Genomic DNA, 8,973 nt, shown 5'->3' on the forward strand with positions numbered 1-8,973 from the left:
TGAACCCAGGAGTCCACCTGGGGACGGTACCTTAATCTCATCCGCACCTTGGGTTACAGCAGCTGTGAACCTTTATCCTTTGGCTCTGGCCTTCTCTTGGTAGCTGGTGTCCAGAGGGGACGGTGAGCTGAAAGGCCGGCCTCCAAATCAGAACAATCTGATGAGGAAGAGAGGGCCCTGCTATCGTCTCTGGGCTCTCATGTTGCATTAGTGAGTGAGGTCACTGGGAGAAGCTCGAGACGGCCTTCAGTGGTACCGCAAGTCCTGGCCAGGTCATCCATGCTGGGGAGAGACCCTGGCCCACCTTCACTGGTTGGTGTTAGAGGTCTTCCTGTGAGCTGCTGGCCCATGAGTCCCTTTTCTCTCTGTCCCCCAACATGAGGTTGAAGAGAGAGGGTGAGGTTCCAGGAAAGGAAGGGCCCCAGAGTCCATCCTTAGCCAAGGCAAAGATCGATGGCTGAAATATTAGAAATTGTCTTTTTAAATATGGGACAGAATGGGAATTGGCCATCTGCCTGGATAAAGGCTGCTTGCATAAATCGAAACCCTTTATCTTTGGGAAAAACTTGGAAAATAAGCTCTCTTTCAAAGCAGTGTTCCAAGGCATTTTGTTCGCTTATTCATTCATGTACTCAACCACTGTGCACTGAAGCCTTACCGTAACTCAAATGTTGTGCTGGCTGGCAAGGGCCAGGCATAGACTTTGCTCAAAAGGACCCCAGTTTGGGTAAGGGAGAGTGGAGAGGACACACAGGTAAAAGGGAGGTGGGCTGGCTCAGTGGTCTGGTGGTTGGATCCTACATGGCTGACCACGAGTTTGAGTCCTGGAACCAGTGGCTTGAGAAACAAACTAGGCACGCGTGCATGCATGCCCAAAATCCTGAAAGGAGGGAGAAATGGAGAAGAGATTACAATGTGACCATTCTCTATGGGAGATGCGTTCTCTCCTTCCTCTCTCTCTGTAAGCACGTGTGCCTTCTAGCAAGAAAAACGAAACTACAAAGCAGCACGTAGACAAGTGCCGTGACACCCAGGGCTGCAGGGAGCCTAGAGCCACTTCCTCCAGCTGTAATGACATGGGACACTGAGTCCGGAAGGCTTTGGGGAGGAGGTCATGCCTGAATGGAGTGTTGAAGAATGAGTAAGCGTTTGGGGCCAGGGTGGGGGGTAATGAGAACATTCTGGACAGAGGGCATAATAAGAGGTGAGATCAAAGGTGGAGAAAAGTGTGTGTGTGTGTGTGTGTGTGTGTGTGTGTATACGTGGGTGTTGAATGAGAGGCAGGGGTACGAGGCACGAAAGGGAAGGGAAGCAGGGACCAGAGTAGGAAGGCCATGCGTTCCTTGCCAAGGAGGCTATGCTTTAATCCGTGAGGACTGGAGAGGCTAAGGAGGAAGGCTGAGCTGAGTCCCTGTAGTCACAATGATGGATTGGGTCTCTTTCACTTGCAAATTATATCGGGTCATTGGAAAAATCATGACATGTTTTTCTATACAAAAATGCATCATGACTTTCCCAACAACCTGACAGAGACCCAGTTCCAACTAGCTCAAGTACGGAAGAATTTATCGGCTTTCTAAGTGAAGTCTCCAAGGCTAGATCTCCACAGGCAGAGCTAGGTCCAGGTGCTCCGGACACCAATCATCAGAATGGGCTTTCCTTTGTCTCTGCTCTCCTCTGTGTGGGGTTCATTCTCAGCCGGTCACTCTGTGGTAGCAAAAGTGGCTGCAGCAGCTCCGGCCTCCTGTCCTGCTGACCAGGGAAAGCAGCAGAGAGCCCCACTTGCAGGCCGTACCAGCAGAAGTCCTGTGGGCACTCTCGTGGGCTGGAATTGCATCACAGTTCTGTCTCTGAACTGATCATGGCGACAGATTTGCAAGACTGGGTCGTGTGCCTGCCCTGTGAGTGGTGGATGGGGCAGTGGTAGATTTCAAGGAGTGGCGGAACGATTTCCCCACAGTGAAATGAGAATGTTGCAATCCTGAGAAGTGAAGTGGGTGCCGGGGGTGTAAACAACAGGTGTCCAGTCACGCAGGTGTCTGACTCCATGTGTGCAATCCGGAATGTGTAACCCCACAGGTGCCGAGTGCTGATTGGTGGTTTTCAGGGGCTGGGTCGGGGGAGGGAGGGAGCGACAGCTTAGTGGGTACAGGTTTTCCTTCGGGGATGACGGAAATGTTTTGGAACTAGTTAGAGGTGACGCCAAGAAATTGTTTATTTTAAGATGGTGAATTTCAGTCTGTCGATGGAGAAGAAAAGGTGGCTGAATCTCACATGGCTGACAGGGCAGTTCGAATCCTGGACCCTGAGGCTTTGAATACATGCTGGGAGCATGTGTGTATGTGCCCAAAATCTTGTAAGAAGAAACGGAGAAGAGATTGCGGTGTAGCCATCCCCCACGGGAGGTGGCTTTCTCACTCTCTCCTCCTGTCAGTGCATGTGCCCTTTAGTAAATTTAAAAAAAAAAAAAAAAAAAAAAAGCTAAATTTTATGTTATGTGACTCTCATCTCAATAAAAAAATAAAAACCCAACAGTTCCCTCCCCTGACAGTTCCCTCCCCTGCTTCAGGCATCCTGGGACGCTCCCTCATCCTCAGGGGTTGCTAGGCTCTTCCCTTCGCTCTCTTCCTGTTTTTTCCCTTATTAAACCTTGGAGAGCTGAGACCGCAGTGGATCTTAAGCCAGAGTCTGCCAGGGTAATTCTGGGTGTGGCTGCTGGCAGGGCCCCTGCCCACTGCAGGGCTATGGAAATGCCTGGAGGGTTTATCCAGAGGCGAGCTCCTGTGTTTTTGTGAGACCTGGTAGAGAAGCTCCAGATGCCAAGAACATCTCGTTCGGAGGAGAGATGGAGGGCTGCTTTGCTGAGCAGACGCACAGCCAGCTGTACCTGTTTTCCTCTTGGCTGTGGGTGGTGGAGAAGGCGCTGTCACTGCTTAGGCTCCAAGCTGCAGCTCCAGCTGCTTGGGAAGACGTGGAGTGCCGAATTTCCATCGCTGCTTGGCATGGAGGGTGCTCAGTGACGCCACCCTGGGAAAGGGCTGGTCTTGGGGAAGAGCTGTTCACACTGGAATTGTAAAGGGGAGAGAGGGTTTGGCTCGCTCTCGGAGCCTTTCCAAACCTTCCATGCTGGGGTTTGGGCTGAGCCCAAAACTGCCTTGAGGCTCTCCTAGAATGAGCCTGTGTTGGCTCCTCTTGGGACAGGAATTCCAATCCAAACTCCCTTCCTTGGGTTGCTCAGCACAAGCTGGCTGTGGAGGGATGAGGACTTCTGGTTTAATGCAGGCTGGCAGGGACACGGGGCCCTGTCCCTTTGGCTGAACTGTGTTCTCTGCTCCTACTTCGAGCTGGAGACAGGCCAACCTCCAACTTGGAGTCTAGTCTCAATGGATGCTTCAGAATTCTTAGAACATGGTTCTGGATCCACCTGCGCTCACCTGCACTGGAGCCACCTGAGCCGCAGTGTGGACCCTGGCTCCTCTCCTCCATTACCCTCCTCACCCTCATGGCTGATTGGGTCAGAATCTCAGAGTGACTTTACAGGTTCCTTTTGAGACTTTGCCCACAAACCTGCGTCAGAGAATGACTTGAGTATGGGACCAGGTTTTGTTCCTGAAGGCTGAGGATTCCCCACCCATTCTCCCTCCCGGACATTGCAGACTAGGGGTTCTTGAAGATGCCCAAGTTCTGGCAGGGACAATACAGTGGGTGAGCCCAGATGGCCTGGGTCCAGATCCTGACTCAGCCACTTCACTTCATTGGTTCCCTTTCCTCGTCTGTAAACAGGGGGTACGGATACTACCCCTCTGTGGTGGCCTCCACAATTCGATTCCCCCCAGGCCCTCAGAACGTGAGCTTATTTGGAAATAGGGTCTTTGCAGATGTAGTTAAGACTCTCCACATGGATGCATCCTGGAGGCAGGGTCGACCTTAAATCCGATGATCAGTGTCCTAAGAAGAGGTGAAGACACAGGCGGACATACACAGGGAGGTGACAAGTAGGGACGAGGAGAAGGCCATATGAAGACAGGCGACAGACTGGACTGACCAAGGCACCAGAAGCCGGAAGAGGCAGTAAAGATTTTTCCCTGGAGCCGTCATAGGGAGCGTGGCCCTGCCGATGTCTTGATTTTGGACTTCTGGCCTCTTTAAACAATTAATTTCTGTTCTTCATTTAGGGGGCAGGAGATGGCATAGCAATTATGTCACTGGACTTCCACATGGCTGCCTGAGGTTCGAGTCCCAGACATGGTGGCTTGAAAATCTTGTCGGGCGCGTGTTGTGTGCATGCCTGAGATCCCAGGAGGAGAAGGGATTATGGCATGGCCATCCCCCTGGGGGTGATTTCTTACTTTCCCTCTCTCTGTCTCTGTCTCTCTGGTAAATGCATGTGCCTTAAGGCAAAAACTTCTTAAGAAAAAAAGGTCATCTAGTTTAGTGGTGGTTTGTCATGACAGTGCCAGGAAAGGCACCCTCCCAAAGGACAGTCATCACCAAAGGCATCTCACACACGGCACATAGTAGGTGTGCTGTTATCCACAAGCTGCCTTCCCCAGGGAAACCATGGGCCACGTGAAGAGGGAACATCACGTGGTTCTGTAACTGTACCAGAGGGCAGCCTGTGGCCTTGGAAGGAGCCTAAGGGCACCTAGTTCCTGCCCATGCTGTGTCTCACCCCACTGTCCTGGCTGGCTAGGCTGGTGCCTGGGAGGATGGAGCTTTAGGGAGAGAAAGTGGAGAGTTGGCCGGGAAGGCAGCAGCAGGCCTGGGGCCAAGGACTTGGGGGGAGATGCTCACAGCCATGAATCATGGCACGCGGGCCAGTCGCTGCCTGCTGACAGGTCATGCCCCAGAGAGAGGATGGCGGTGACCTCATGCTGGTTGTCGAATATTCAGGGCCTCTCCCAGCACCTCCCAGTGCTTCCTCGTTGCCCCCAGAGGGAGCCGTCCCCACCCTACCCCTGCCCAGCTTTGTGTGCTCTCCCCTCCCCTGCACACAACGCAGGACGAGCAGATCTTCCAAGCCAAGGCTGGTGGCTTATTATCTGGATGCTTTTGAAATGGGCGAGGCGAGCAGTTTTCCCTTTCCCGAGGGCAGTGGCATTGTAAACCCTGGACTACACACTGCACATCTGCCCCAGCTGCTTGGAAAGCTTCGGAGGGTTTGTTCCCAGGGCTGGGGTCTCATTCTCTCCTGCCTCTGTCTATAAAAATAACAACTTGTAGATGGGGAAACTGAGGCCCAGAGGACTTAAGGACTTATATAAATCTCCAAGACAAAGACCATCTTGGCTCAAGAGCTGAGACAAGAACTGAGAATTTATCTTGGGCAGGGTTCTGTTGCCTTCCTGGACCAGAGTCCTCATCTTTCGGGTTCTGATGGGAATCCCAGCTCCTCTGCCCCTGGTTTCTGGATGGGCCTGAGGCAGGGCCTCATGGCTCCTGTCCTCTACAGATGAGTGTTTTCTCTGTATTCAGCTCCTGAAAGTGAGGACACCTTCCGACAGCAGAATTTTAACTGTTCAGACTCCATGCCCATCTAGCCTTTAGAGAGAGAAACTTGCCCCAGGCTCTGGATCTGGGCTCTTGCCAGAAGATGGTGAGCCAGAATTTTAGAAGAGCCTATTAAGACAGGACATCTAGCATTGAGTGTGCATCCCTGAGCGACCAGGGCACATCTAGCCTCTGGCCTATCCTCTGTCCCTCCAGGAGAGAGTGGCGAGTTTTATTACAGTTGAGCCAACTTATTCACGGACTTTGACTGAAGGTCTGAGAACAACGGGCAGGGCTAGTTGGAGGTCCCCAAGGCTCCTGCTGATTTGTTTTACCACCATAACTTGAAGCCAATATTTAAGCGTTACCAAGGCAACAGTCCAACTCTCCCGACCCTTGGCTCCCATCCAGCCCTGACACGGTGGGGCTGAAGGCAGGAGGGAGAGCAAGGAAAATGAGTCAACCCCCTCCCCATCAACCACCTGGGAAAATAGTGACCCGAAAACCGAATTCCAGCTTCTCTTACAGGGCCATTGTTCTTTTCTTGTGGTCCTGCGGCTGAGCACTTCCAACACGAGCAGAACAGACAGTGGCGGTGCAAGGCCTCTGTGCTGTGTGCTTAGAGCTCATAGGTTTTCCAACTCCTTATTGAAGTTCAGCGTACATGAAGACGTGTGAAACCATACAGGTACAACTGCCATGAACTGGAATTCTCTCAAAGTGAGCACACCTGTAACTGGCCCAGATGGAGAGTCAGCATGACCAGCCCCCAGGAGTCCCCTCCTCCCCTCATCACTGTACCCCCAAGGTAAGCATTGCCCTGATTTCTCACAGAGTAGGGTAGTTTGGCCTGTTTTTGTACTTTATGTAAATGGAATCACACACTCTGCTCTCTTCTGGGTTGAAGCCAATCGCAGTTTTAGGCTTAAGTCGACATTCTCATTCCAGCTCTGGGGAAGAGATGAGGAGGAGGAGAAGGCACGTTCTCTGTGTCTGTTAGGCCGTGTGGGTGTCAAAAAGAGGGATTGGAGGGGCAGCGGGTAGCATAATGGTTAAGGCACTGGACTCCCATGTGGTCAACTGTGGTTCCAGTGTTGGACCTGGTGGCTTGAAGCTCATGCTGGGTGCATGTGTGTGCGTGCCCACATCCGGAGATGAGAATGGAGGGAACGGGATTGCGGCGTGGCCACCCCTCCTGGAGGGTGATTTCTCGCTTTCTGTCTCTGTCACTCTGGCGAGTACACATACTCTATAGTGAAAATCTCTTTTTAAAAAAGGGAGGACTGGAAACTTTGACCTCAGCTGATATATAGAGTGGGGGTTCTTGATTTTAAAAAAGAAAAAAAGGTCCAGAATCATTTTCCTTGAACCAACTGTTTCCTAAGTTATGAGGCAGGAAGAAAGCTAGAGAGTGGAAGCAGGTGAGGGCACTGGAGCCTCCGTCTGCACTGCTAGATGGGAAAACCAATTAGGGCAGAAAATTCCCTGCTCGAGGTAATGTAGGTGGGAGAGTTTCAGTGGGGGATGTCTAGCTGATTAAGCCATTTTGATATGGCCAATGAGATAAATCAGTGGGCCGATCACATTTGATTGGCCAATGAGATGAATCAGTGGGCTTGGCCATATTTGATAAAGCCAATGGATGAAAGCAATCAGTGGGCCCGGCCAACAATCAGTGGACACGACCCTGGTTAAGGAATTATAAACCCCCTGGAAAGCAACTACTGGGCCCTTGAGCCACTCCTTCCCTCTCATGCTCAGGCCTGCCCCTACCTCTGGGAGTGTACTTTCACTTTTACTTAATAAACTACCCTTTGCTTCTGCTATGTGTGGTTCAATTCTCTGTCTGAAACCAACCAAGAACCTGGATAGTGCCGAAGCTGTCCTGCAACAGTTAGTGTCCACCTGGTGTCAGGAACGGAGAAAGGAGGAGTGGAGAGTCTGTAACAAGCCTGACCAGTGAGGTCTCCGGAACCCCAGCCTCTAGAAGCCCTCACTTCTCCTAGCAGGATGCCGGGGCACTCCATACCTCTGCTGCCAGTCACTCCTGTCTTCATGCCTCACTGGTGCAAGGCAGGGATTCTGGCAGCCACAGCATGGCATGTCTCTGTGTCCTTGGGTGGGCCCAGGCTTCCGGGAGCCTGGTCAGCGTCAGCACTGGTATGGCCCCCAGGGCTGCCCTGGCATCTGCTGCTGTGCAAGTCTCGCTTTTCTGTTCCAGGGTGGGGAGGGGCTGGTGGCCCTTGGAGCTTCACCGCCCTTGGGCCAGTGAGTCTCAAACTATCTACAGTGAAAGACTAGCTGTTAAAATGTCCGATCCAGAGACCAGCAGATGGCGTAATGGCTATGTCGCTGGACTCCCATGTAGTCAACTGTGGTTCAAGTTCTGGACCATGGCTTAAACTCACGCCAGGTGCGTGTGCGTGCGTGCCCAAGATCCCAAGAGGAGAATGGAGGAGAAGGGATTATGGCGTGGCCATCCCCTCAGGGGGGATTTCTGGCTTTCTGTCTCTCTGTTGAGCAATATGCACCCTATAGCAAAACCTCTCAAAAAAAGAAAAGAAAAGAAAATGAAAGAAACACAAGCCATACTAAATACAAGCCCTATTTAAAAATATTATTGGACCAGCCTGTGGCATGGTGGTTAAGGCAGGTGAATCCCATGTGGCTGACCATGTGATTGGAGTTCCAGACCCTGCTGCTTGAGAAACACGCTGGGCACATGTGCATAGGTACCCCAAATCCTGAAAGGAGGGAGCACAGAAGAGAAAGGATTGCAGCATGATCTTTCCCCATGGGGGTACTTTCTTACTTTCCTTTTCTCTTTCTCTATCCGTCTCTCTCTGGTGAGTGCATGAGCCCTCTGGCAATTTTCTATCTTTTTAAAAATAAGGTATTTCTAGGAGCTGGCAGGTGGCATGGTGGTTAAGGGACTCCCACAAGGCCGACTGCAGTTCAAGTCCCAGACCTGGCGACTTGCTTTCTCACTTTCCCTCTCTCTCTCACACTGTCCTTCTCTGGTCAAATTAAAAATAAATAGATAAAGTTAAATAAGAGAATTCTTTAAGAAATGTAGGATATTTTTGTTATTATATTCAGTGGTCATAAAATTTCATTTCAATGTTACGGGGGGGGGGGGCAGACCTGGCAGCTTGCTTTCTCTCTCTAGTGAGCGCATGTGTCCTATAGCAAATTAAAATAATAATAAGAATAATAAATTAGATTAAATTAAATTAATAATTCTTTAAGAAATGTAACTGGGATGAACATAAAGGGAATATAAAAGGTTTTAAGTGTTAACTCTTGATTTCTTTATTTCTTTTGTAGCAGACTAGCAGCAAGCCACTGGCTATCTAGCCACGTGATTTAGAGCACCGCCTTAGACATCCCTCTGCACAGCCTTCCTGTCCGCCTTGTGGCCGTTTTCCCATCTCCTTGGTGTCCCCATCTTCCTTCTCATTTCTGTCTATGTTGCTTTAGCTG

At 51.0% G+C, this 8,973-nt stretch overlaps 1 long non-coding RNA gene across 3 annotated transcripts in view; it reads right to left on the minus strand.

Moving 5' to 3' along the window:
• Positions 1–2,491: 2,491 nt before the first annotated feature.
• Positions 2,492–8,973, minus strand: part of LOC102501910 (uncharacterized) — a 45,858-nt gene continuing 39,376 nt past the window's right edge. For 2 of the 3 annotated variants that reach the window (XR_003548888.1, XR_001370147.2), the window contains one exon: positions 8,778–8,970. This is a non-coding gene — a long non-coding RNA (uncharacterized LOC102501910). Of the gene's footprint in view, positions 3,065–8,777; positions 8,971–8,973 lie in introns of those variants that run through there. The other variant, XR_001370145.2, reaches the window with a different exon arrangement.

This window comes from Tupaia chinensis, unplaced genomic scaffold (genome assembly GCF_000334495.1).
Source record: "Tupaia chinensis unplaced genomic scaffold, TupChi_1.0 Scaffold000146_1, whole genome shotgun sequence".
In the NCBI taxonomy this organism is placed as follows: Eukaryota; Metazoa; Chordata; class Mammalia; order Scandentia; family Tupaiidae; genus Tupaia; species Tupaia belangeri.